At 42.0% G+C, this 12,206-nt stretch overlaps 1 protein-coding gene and 1 long non-coding RNA gene across 3 annotated transcripts in view; one reads left to right on the top strand and one right to left on the bottom strand.

Annotated features, from left to right (window-relative positions):
* LOC111258975 (uncharacterized) overlaps positions 1 to 12,206 on the top strand; it is an 85,268-nt gene that overhangs the window by 18,089 nt on the left and 54,973 nt on the right. The window lies entirely within an intron of this gene.
* On the bottom strand, positions 5,374 to 9,355 carry LOC147753705 (uncharacterized). Its single transcript, XR_015310385.1, has 2 exons — positions 8,974 to 9,355; positions 5,374 to 6,581 (listed from the first exon to the last, which is right to left on the bottom strand). It is a non-coding gene; the product is annotated as an uncharacterized LOC147753705 (long non-coding RNA).

Raw genomic sequence — 12,206 nt, 5'->3', positions numbered from 1 at the left:
TCGATCCAAGTACACTGGCAACATTGCCAACTATACAAGCTTTTATCAAGAAATACCCAGTCAGATATGGAACCATCATTTACAAATGCCGTTACAAAGTGAGAACTCGAATTAACAGTGTTGTGTTCACCTGTGGGGATCGCTTATCAACGATACGAGTTTCAGGTTTAGGTAACGCTGACGCTTGCAGGTAAAAAGTTCGATAAACGAAAAAACAACATACGACTAACTACAGCTGGCCATATAATAATATGTTAACTAATAGATAAATGCAAATTCTCCTCATCACATACCCGTTCTATTGCGCGTATAGATAGATAGATAGATAGATAGATGCACCTCTATCCCTTTTCAGCGGATTAAGTCTCAGTCGTCCAGCGATTTTCGTTACGGCACGAATAGTACTGAGATACTACTTGCCCTTGTTCTTGTTATTGTTTTACCTGTTAATGTGAGCATCACGCAGAAGTGCCGTTCTGTATTATGGCTTGCCTCGGGTAAACCCGCCCTATAGCCACCTTCGTATAGTGCAGCGCACGACAAGATGAAGGAAACTTACTGAGTTTTGTCGCCGTATTAAAACTAATCGTATCCCTGCAACGTTAGATCTATTCGTCTACTGCCCCCTTCAGTTATCTACAACGAGATCTAGTTTGTTGTACATTAACAATATTGTCGTCGCTAGAGAGACGTTTTGCACGGTGTATTCTGTGCGTCTACGTATCGCTGCTTGAGCGTCATTTTGTAGAACGCTGAAGTTACGCTCAACATTAACTTCAATAGAGGAAAATGCTATTTGGTTAAAAAAAGAACTGGGGACAAGAGAGAGAATAGGCGTCTACTAGAATTGTTATCTAGTTCTTTGTCCAACTAATGCTGAGCGTTGCATTGTGTTATGGTGGTGGCAGCATATTAATGTCGTATAATTGTTGAGCGCCCATCTGAGCGAAGCTGACTCTTGTGTGTTTCATTTTCCAGTGAAAGGATCTAATTATTCGATCGAAGGCAAATATTGTTCGCCTGTACAGACATTTCCTTGAGATGATTGCCCATGACATTTCAGGCATTTAGAGTATTAGATAGCCTCAAGGCTAGAAAAGGATCTTATTTGGGCCTGAGATATAAATCGTACTAGGTCTCCTCTACCATATACTAGCAGACACTGATAGCAAAACGTTGTGTAAGCTTTCGTCTAAGCGGCCCGTTTGAGCGCCCAGCTTTATAGGCTTATATTGTGTGGAGCTTTAACAAGCAGAACGAGCCCAGATAATATACGGATGCGTGAGGCGCCTGAGTACGGTACGAAATTTTCGCATAGACAGTGACGCTATTGGATAATCCGATGCTGAAAGGTGGCAATTTCCTTCGACAATGTTTGCCTATAGGGCGAGACACGCATTCCGCATAAATACATTTTACTGTTCGTTCAAGGAGTCCTTAAGATATCGAAAGTCCTAGATTTGTCTATTACTACATATACTGGCTAGAGTCACAATAGCTTTCAGTAAAGTAAATGGCAGAGGAAATGACAGTAGCCGACTCTATTTTGTTATACCCATATATACATACGGTGTGGGACGCCTTCGGCGATCTGCTTGTCCATGTTCACAGGAAAATCAGTTCCTTTCCAAACAAAAACCTATCACAGAGAAAAACAGTACGTTATTTTTCCAATTCGAACGAAAATCTCTTGCTATCTAATCTAATAAAATAAATAAAACATTAATAAATGTTTTCGTTACCCCAGTAATCCACACCAAGATTATAGACTTCTTTTTTGCCGAAAATTGACAGTCTACGTTATTGCTAATTTTTATATGGCTCCTAAAAGACTTTGATGAGGCAAACCGGAATATTCTTAGATTTTGAGAACTTGACAGGTTACCTGTATGGCTCAAAATGCCGTTGTCGAAACGAACAGAAGCTAACGACCGTTTTAGTGAGAAGAGTATCACTCATCAAAGGACTCGTTCCAAAAGAGTTCCAACGGTAGATTTTTTTCGTACCTGTCTGTAACAGTTTGAAGTTGTTGCATTTCTCGGAACTTCTGATTTGCTACCAGCCCGAAATTTTCTTGCATGCAGACTATATGGATGATAGTTTTACGACTTTAGGCCTACAAGCATCGTTTGACTACCGGTTACTATTGAAATCTTATTAAAGAAAGACTATTTTGAAAATGGGTAGTCAATAATAGCCACACATATATGTATATATATATGAGACGCACCCATACATAATCAAATATCGCATCTAAATCTAAAACTATTCGCTAACATCAACAACGAACTCATGAGTAAACCTCCTAAAAACGGCGACAACTATAATAATCTGGAACGTACTCGTGGTTTGGTCAACGGAAGCGTCTTTGTACGACTATCAGCAGCGGCTACGAGACTCTAGATGTATTACGGGATTGCGCCAGATAATGAGCCCCCCTAGGGATCACGTTTGTCGATCCAATGACTAACATCACGCATCGAGACCTGTTAGCGTTATCAAACATGGCGGTAAGGTAGTCTAAATCGTGTGATGAGGCTGTGTCCACACCCTACCTAGGCTAAAAGCACATATGGGAATTACACAGCTACTGGATATGTGTACGTAGGTTCGAGTGGCCCCCCATACGACACGAGGGTGACAGGCCAGTTAGTCCAAGCGCTCCAACGACGTCACGCCTCACGTTGAGTTACGCATACAGAGTTAAATGGGCAATTCACCATAATATGGGGATGTTGGATCACGGTTCGATGCTTTCAACCCAGCACTGACATGCTTACAGCACAGAGAAAGTTCGAGGATGGAAGTATAGAAAAAACAAAATAATATCCACCCGAGCAATGGATGTATAGGACTGGCTACACCACTTTAGCCGTAGACTCGTGCTGGTTAGGTCTAGGTGTGTTTGCTGAGAGACCGTTGCAGTTCTCCTTTATCACTCTAGTGCTCGTGCTTTCCTTATCGGATGCTGTTAGGTCTGACCGATACGAGAACACTCTTTTCCTTGAATAGTAGCGTTACGGCCATACTTAATGTGTACGCAGTATATTAGGGTGGTTTTATATATTATTGAGGGATGGAACTTATTGATTTAGGGTGTCCAAGTAGAACGAATTACCAGCAAATAACCGGTAAACACACGCTTATGCTTCGAGGCGGTGCTATACGCAGATATAGCACGGTAAAACAAAGTTATAAAGCTCTTGTCTACAAACGTAATTTTTAAAAAGTAAAAATACAGTCATTTGCGAATTAAGTGCAAGCACAAGACCGGACATGGCACAAGAAGTCCATTGTATGATAAAACTTGGGACCACACCGCCTGTTAAAACCTAACTGCAATAACAGTTAAAAAACTATATCTATATATATAAGTCTGACTAAAATATCGTTTATGAGTTGACATTTCAATAAGATCACCTTATTGTTGACCCGCGCTGTACTAGGTCCTAGTGATTTACGATGAAAGGGGCTTCTTTCCCTTCGACTACCGTATATATGCATTTGTTTGTATAACATAATTAATAGGATCGCAGTAATTATCGACCCGTGGAAGCGTTACCCTTGACAGCTGGAACGAGGCTTTTTTCATTACAAGGAAAAAAGTGTGCAAAGAAATACAGCGATTGAACTTGATGCTCTATAAACTCATCGCTAACGTCGCCAATGGAAATGAAACGAGATTCATTGCGTTTGTAGTCGGAAAGCGTGCGCGAACCCATTGTGGCTTCGTCCCGTTTGTACGGAGGTTACTCTTATCGACTCGTGGTCACTGATGTTTTTGAAACTTCTATAGTGCGAGACCGTTAGTGCATAATATAACAAAAAAAAAAGCTCATCCAACTGCTTGGTTAAGAGCAACGAGCAAAACTATCTTCTATGCTTTGGTGCAATATGCAATACGGAATCGCGCCTGCTCGGACAATAGGACGGTACCGGAAGTTACTGCGCAGGCATCTCAAGCTAATCCAAGGTGCCAGATCAATGAGGCACGTAATCATGTCGAAAATATCTATGACTCTATAATCTCTGTAACCCTATTGGCAAATTATGATCCGAAATATGAATGAAGCTGGTCGATCATTAATTGACAAATGCGAAATTTGATAACCAACAGATAAGTGGAAGTTTACTTTACGCTGATCCAATAGTACGCTATTCAAACTGACCCTACAAAAGTGTCACTCAGGGAAAGGGAAAGTGGCTTTTGAGAAAGAGGGTCTCTGAAGCTATAGATACAACACAGCTACGGAACGGAAATGTGCGAGAAAAAGCAATCAAGCAACAGGGAATACTAAATGACCAGTCGGCTTTATGTATCATGCTTCGGCAGAGTAATATAGACGGTTCAACAGGAAACAGCTAGTATTAACTTTGTCAGTACCAGGTAGCTCTCGCGGGCGCTTTCAAATCAGAAGAAAAAAGAGGCATAAAGGAAAGAGCTAGTCCCTATAAAGGCATATAATCGTCAGTTGGCTGAAATTGCATCGGTTCACCCAATGAGCTAAAGATGCACGTATTAGAAACTCTGGATTGCGATGCTTATGGAGCACAGCGATCAAGATCTGGGGAAGTTACCCGCTAACACACTGCCAGATCGTTGTCTCGCGCTTGGCGAAGTAAAAGAGTCGTGGCTGTAAGCATCTTTACCAGCTACCTGACAGTCTTTAGTAAGCCATAGCAATCTTTTATATAGCAGTTATCTATTTTTAAACACATATAGCTTACGGCTAAACACGCATCCTGTTTTTCGGCCGAATGGGTGACATTGCACCGTCAGCTGCCCAGCGCCTTAAGTTTATCCTATTTATGATCTTACATTCGTAACACGTATGGTTATATTGTAGTCCTGTACCATGGTATCCATTAACAACTATGTCTTCCTAAAACCAATTCAAGAAATAAAAGGTTCAAGTCAACGGTGACTAAATAAATGTGCCTGACTGTCATAATTTATCCTTTAATTATAATTTACGACATTATCTGCCTTATGAGATTCGGTTCTCGATAAAAAAAATAAAGATGAGAGTAATAAAAGGGCGAAAACGTGGACCCTTATCGTCGATGTACCGATTTCCGGTACGGCCGTCCTAGCTAGTAATCACTGAAATCAGCGATCTAATTGCCATCAAGACAATAATCAAAGACATAAAACTCATAAGAAACATTCGAATACGATGACTTAATTACGGAGCGGTGCGAGTGCATCTAGACGCGTTCACTGGATGAAGAAATCTTTTTCGTTGATCTATTTCTAGGTGGACAATTCTCATTTTGGCAAGCGGAATCGAAAAGACAAAAAATAAAATGTTCAATTCATATACATGCGTGCGTACACACAGGTCTATTATATAAACGATAACATAAAGCAACTACTGCATATAAGCACTTTATTAATACTGTGCAACAAACTTTTATTTGTGATAAGAAATGCAGAAAATTTGTCGCGTGCTAGATTAGTATACGAAAACTTCAGCCACCAGAAAAACCTGGGTGACTGACTGAAGTGGTAGAAGCACAACATGTAGATACATCGACAACCGCGTCATTCGTAAGAAGGCATCTTCTACTTACGTTTTTTTTTGTCCATTTGAAAAAGTCCTAAAAGCTTTTGAGGAATTCGACGGCAACTTGGGACCCTACCTGCCTTTTCCATAATTTAGGTTCTGACCGCCGCTTCCCCAAAAGATTATAGATAGCTCCCCGTTCTTCTGCCGTACGCTTAACGATGGAAGGCCTCGCCCATCTGCATCAACAAAAAGAAAGAACTTGGCGTTCTTCAGCTTAGGCCAGCTGAACATAATGGTGTAGTTCACTTTCTCTCGGGCATTCGCATTCGTCTCTTCCAACATTTCCCGGCTCTAGGCTTCGTTCGACGATAGGCAAACTCTTTTCTCACTTCTTGATACCAGCAGTGGCACGGGTGCGCTCTCCATTACTTTTATCTCTCAACGGTCTTGTCCACTTTCGAGTTTTCGCAGAGAAAAGACGCGTTGGTTTATCGTTCGTAGTTTGGTTTTTCGTCTCTGCGTGGGTTCCACCTTCGTTCCAAAGCGTCTTCGTTCTATCCTCAGGCATTACTTCGGCCTGGAGATCTCAAAGCAATCACGCCTTTTTCCAGCGACTTTCTGCCTGTGAACTGCTGCTTCGTCGCTCTATTTGGGTGCCGCTCAAGTGTGCGGTATCGCACATTTTATCTTCTATAAGGAAACGGCGGAGAAGGGGCGATGGCCTTCAAATGCAGGCTTAAAGCATATTGCGTCACGTTTTCTGGCACCTTCATTTTCTTATCCATCCTCCATTCGCTTTGCAGGGCCATTTTTCATCGCATCCTTCTCCTGCTGGTCGTCCGCCAGAAGGAAGATAGAAAGAAGGACACATATAGGCCCGCCCTTAGCACCGCAACGTGCAGGCCATAGCCCTCAGAGACTTCTGTGCTGATCGTCATTACTTACTAGCCGAGCAACCGCATGTCTTGGCAAGACAGGGCAGAGCTGAAGTCTGACAAGTTGAGAAGGACAAAATCCGGAATGTTGGAAGTGAACCAGACAGGAACAAATTGCGGAGAACACGACCATAAGCTGAAAAAGCAAAGTAAATGGAAGATCAGCCGCCGCACTTTTTACGGTGCGGGAATCATTGCGTAATTGCGAAAAGTAGTAAGTATAACTTCGGTAGCTAGTATCACTAGGAGAAACGTGTCGAGACAGCCGGCTAGTCTGGGTTGTATGCAATATTTAACCAGGCCGTTCAACGGACCCACTAGATTAAGATATGAATATATTTTTCATTCACCTTTTGTGGGCCGTTAACAACTGTTATTGGCTCTATGTTAATTCAAAGTGGTAGACATTGATGAGAAAACACACGCTGAACATATCTGTATGCAGAAACAAACCGGTGCTCCCGCTTAAAATATATGCAATCGTCTAGCCGTAGCCGAGAAGAACGTAGTCGTTTCGGTTTAGCTATAGATGTAGCAGCCCATCGTATTTGTCTGTCAATACCTCAAACATGGCTGCAATCTATATACGGGATAAGTGCTTTCCCCTTTTTGAAAGGTTGATACCTTTCGTCGCCAGCTAGGCCACTGCATAAATAATCTGTGTCCTAGGTGCAATCGCAGTGCTCTGCTCGCTACTGCTTGACGCCTGGTATATCATATATTTTCTCATGTTGCTACTACAGAACGTTATAGGACGATGCTTCTGCTAGTGCATCTCGTACGTGTCGTGTATGTACGCCTAATATCCTGGTACACACAGAATGACAGAAAATATACATTTATATAATAGGTGTATAATTAGAAAGTACACATGCGTATGACTGGAGGATACATGACACATTATGAAGAGAATGTTTGCTATAAATACCTTCGAATCAGTTCGGTACGCGACACAACTTTTTGTCAGCAAGAATAGAGACAAAATGTACAAAAAGTGCGCGTTATACTGGATCGCCGTAAATCTCGATTTTTTTCTTGTTGAAAGATGGCGTGTATTGTAGACGAAAGCTAACCGCAATGTCCCAACATGTTCTAGATACCTGCTAATTGATAGACTCTCTAACTATTATCGATTTGTTTTGTAATAATTACGACGCATAAACTTATCACTTAGACAACACACTTAAATATTATAAAGTACATAGAAATATGTCCTATAATATTCCTATGGTTGCACGGAGTACTAGCATTTGGTACCTAATTCCTGCCTCACGAGCGGCTCTGTGGCAGCCTCAGCTAAATACAGGCAGATCAAGATGACTCACCGCCAATCCGTCATCTGGATTCGTTCACAGGACCACTGGAAGCCATGTGTAAGAGCAACGTAATTCATCATAAAATGTTTGCTTTTGTTAACATGATTTTGTAGATATTAGCTATGTCGTTGATACTGACGGCGTTTGTTATTAGCGTAATCGCTTGACCGTGGAGCAGATCTGATCCTGCGGCATGTCTGAGTTTGCTGTTCGGGAACAAAATGCATGCTCTGTCAAATGGATAAAATATGAAAAAATCATGCGCCCATCAATTAAATAGATCGACTCCATCTTGTCACCGCTTAGAGAATCAGTGGACCCAAGAGAGGTTTCAAAGCGGCCACATATCATCAACACGCAATTACTAATGAGTTCAATTTGTTGGCATGCTGTATAAATGAAAGTTATTGTTGTTTCGTGTACACATCCTATAGTTTTATCTATGTCGTGCATACCAAAGGTCAAGGCGTGCATAAGCTAGTTGCCAGTTTTATTTTACTTATATATAAATAGCATATGATAAGTAATATCAAAACCGAATGGTGTACAAATGTTTCTGCAAACTCTTAGTTCCTAGTGGGTTAGGCAAATAAACACCAGCCTCGTGCACTCACTTTGCCAGGGTATTATATACTGCAAAATAAGAGAAAAGCTTTTCCTTACCCAAAACCACCCAAGGATGCCAATCCTATAAGCAAATCCGCGAAAGCGCCGCGCTTCGGATGACCTGTATTGAGGCGGTGGCAGCAGTGACAGCAAATGTCGCTCTCTGCCCTTTGTACTATCAGCAACTTCAGTTAAGCATCTACCAACCGGCAACGCTGACTGAATGAACAATTATGATGAGACTACATTATGATCAACATGTACTGTTTCGTCGAAGTTCCTACGCCCAGACAATTCGCACGCCAGTACCCAGAATCTACTGCATCACGCTAGGTTTGGTTTGACGCTTGGTGTGGCCTGGCAATTTTGCATTTTATCTGCACCCCTCACCCCCCCCCCCCCGACGCTTAGCTTCATGACAATAAGAAACAATAACAAAAAGTTGTAGACAAAAAAAGAATTGAACACGCATATGCTGCACGCATACAAACAAAATCATGCATTATTCACGCGACAATTGCCGGCCCGCTTTCAATAAACAGATTCACCATTTTTTTACTCAAACTACATAGAGGAGAGAAAATAAGCGATTTACGCTGTACTCACCCGCGAGTGATCCTTAGCGCTCACTTGAACGAGTGGGGGGTACGAATAACAGGAGCTGCGTCGTCCTGCCTCTGCGTATCCTACCCTATCCCTACGTACGACCCGAGTAGACAGGCGTTCATACAATATTTGGGCCGGGTTTGCAAGTGTTGTCATGCGGGGTAGTCTTACCATGTTACGTTCTTATGTTGTCGTTGAATACAGTTGCGTGAAAATGTTGCTTTCGATGGCCGAAACGGCGGCGATGGCAGCGGGTTTTTCTTCTTCTCATCCTTTATATCTTTTCATTGTATCGGGGAGCTGGGTGCACGCACGAATGAATGGACTACAATTTCGATATGGACCATTGAATATGGTGCCCCGCCAATAATGAGACACGAAAAGCTGCGAATGTACGAGGCAAGTCATGAGGATTAAGCGATTGTTTATGACGATCAGATAGAATGCCGCCAAAAATTACTTGTAGCGCAGGCTAGAAGTTTGAGAGGCGCTAACAATTAGATAGCGTGTGTATGCTGTTACTGCCGAACACAGAAAGGGAAACTGTTACGGTCTAGGCTATTTAACAAAAACATTGATTAAACCATGTTTGATCGGTATTTGGCCGGAATCAAATAGAAATGGGAATGGGTTAGGCGGGACAGTAATCCGATGTTTTATTAGCAGTTTCAACGACTATTCATCACAGTCTTTCGCCTAAACATAGGCTTGGACCGGTGTGGGGTTCCAAAAACGTTTTAGCGAGCGCCGAACACTTAAACAAATTTCCTTAGTTAACTTAATTCAGAACATTTTTTTTTCACTCACTTAAAAACTTCACACACTTTTATAGCAGCGATGACTTATTCTTTACGGACGTATAGTAATATATATTAACAAACACAGACTGGGATTGAATTATCAAAAAACAGCAGAACAATGAACAACAATAGGCCAATAACGAAAGAATCGCTATCGTCTGCTACGAAAGGTCGTTTATTCAAACAGCATTTGTTTAGATATTTACCATTATTTTATCTGTTTATTCTATCATTGATCCAGGCGACTTTCATCCGCTCGACACTGTAGCCTATTGCAATAGTTGCTCCTTTGTAGTTCCACGGACGATGCTAAATCCAGTGGTGGTCGCTTTGAGTGCCATGTGCGTGCGCAATAGTCCTGCAATGGCAATGCAAGTAGGACATCCTATGGCATTAACGAATGCTACCTGCGCGGCCTGAAAAGCCCTTGGTACAATGGCAGCGGAAACCTCTTTGCGTACAATCGACTTGTTTGTGGCGACCAGTGAGTGTTCCTTTGCCGTCGCCGTCGTTGCCGACGCTGTAGCGGAAAGCAAACCGAGTGTTTACCAAAGAGCAAGAACGATTGGCTACATCTTGAGTCGCGTTCTTTAGCGCCAGCGAAAGCATAATAATAATAATAATAATAAATGCCAGTTCGACTGCGAAATACCGTCGTAATTTAATGAACATAAGTAATTGCATAACAGGTGATGTGGACAAGCTGTTCATCATTGGGTCGTATCGTTTCGTGACGACACGGCTGTAGTTCGCGTCTGGACTGGCGCTCGTGTCGTCTTAGCGACACATTATTACGTTCTGCATTACCGAAGGGTTCGTAATGATAGTCACCGTATGGACAGTTTCACTGTGATTCTGGTTTGGAAGCACTGCACGGACGATTTGCGCTAGTTGTTATCGCATCGCAACCTCACAAGCGGCAACTACGAATAAAAGGGGGCAATTAACAGGCGTTGTGGTCTAAGTGGCAGGAGGCTAGATGTGGGTGTCTATAAAGCATGACGGTCCTTATGGATGATCCTATCGGAGGTCAGATTAGCAAGGGATGTTTAAGTGACACAATTGGGCAACAGTGCCAATAGCGATATACAAGCCTAGTATTAAGCCGATTGCATTAGATTGCCAAAGCCAGTGCAGATCGTCTCACCGTATTTTCTTAGTTATTAGCTAGAGAATACGATATAATAATACCTAATTACACTCGGCATTTGTGTCTTTTTTTTTGCTAGTACCTCCAACGTAAACAAAGTTCATGCCGCAGATGGCAAAACAAATAGTAACAGTTAATCTATGGATCGTGTATGGGCAGTGGCAACATGGTAGAATCAAGGCACACATAATCTTAGCAAGCGTTTAAGATGTTTAACAGCAAGAGTTTTCTGTATGCGTGACCCCAAGATCAGTTAGCACATCGTTATATTTCGTACCAAACGTACACGTTGTTCATATATATTCTAGAAGACCGAATATACGTATGTGAATACGTACGGCGTATGAAGAATATGCCCTTCGGCGTCCATGTTTCTATCGTCACCATCGCGTGATATGTAACGTTATTTCCGCAGTGGTATTTGTAATACACCTACATGCGATGCTATTAGGCGGCATCGAAATAAATCACTGGTGGCTAAGAAGAAATCAGGGGAATGAGCGTCATGTCAACTACCTAAAAATAAGGATTGAGACAAGGCTTGGCTCCTTTTGCCTGGCCAGGTGTTCATACAAGGATTTTGGTTAACTGTACCGTTAATGTGACACACATACGCATAAATACAAACATAGACTTAAACATAAATGTACAACTATTATAAACTTCTTCTGATATGCGGGCGCGTACAATTATTAGGAATGATACGTGCAGACCTACACGCTGCTCAAAAGCATACTTTGCGCGGGCAATTTCAAATATCAACAAGGAAGAAATTATCATTGCTTTTCAAAGGACGTATCTGCTTGACCGCGTTCTTTTAAATCGACATACAATCTATCAGATATATTTTTTGGCCGAGATAAGCGTTACATGGTCCGCCGTATTAACCCACAGAGTTTTTCGGACCTGGCTTATTTGTAGAATACTTCGACTGGCGACAGCTGCGCTATTGTCGCAACTATCGGCGGCCCGTGTGGCTATCGCCGGCAACTATCTGGTTGTTAAGCCTAAGTGATTATGACGACATGTGACAGTAGTAATACTGTGCAGTTTCTCGGTATTTAACAATAGCCAAATTTGTCTCAATTGTTTTACGACAACAGAAAAAGGCTGACAAAGCAGAAGGATACGACAACAATCTTAACACGGGCTTAATAGTTGGCACATGACTGTCAATTAACATAACGATGAAGCCGTAGTCGACCAAAAGAAATTTGACAATCACTTTACACTCCAGAAAAATAATAAAAACTGCAACTTACTGAGTGAGTGAGTGAGTGAGT

Source organism: Varroa jacobsoni, unplaced genomic scaffold (genome assembly GCF_002532875.2).
Source record: "Varroa jacobsoni isolate VJ856 unplaced genomic scaffold, vjacob_1.0 scaffold_282, whole genome shotgun sequence".
NCBI lineage: Eukaryota > Metazoa > Arthropoda > Arachnida > Mesostigmata > Varroidae > Varroa > Varroa jacobsoni.
The sequence above is the reverse complement of the archived record's forward strand: the minus strand, read 5'-3'. Positions and strand labels throughout refer to the sequence as shown.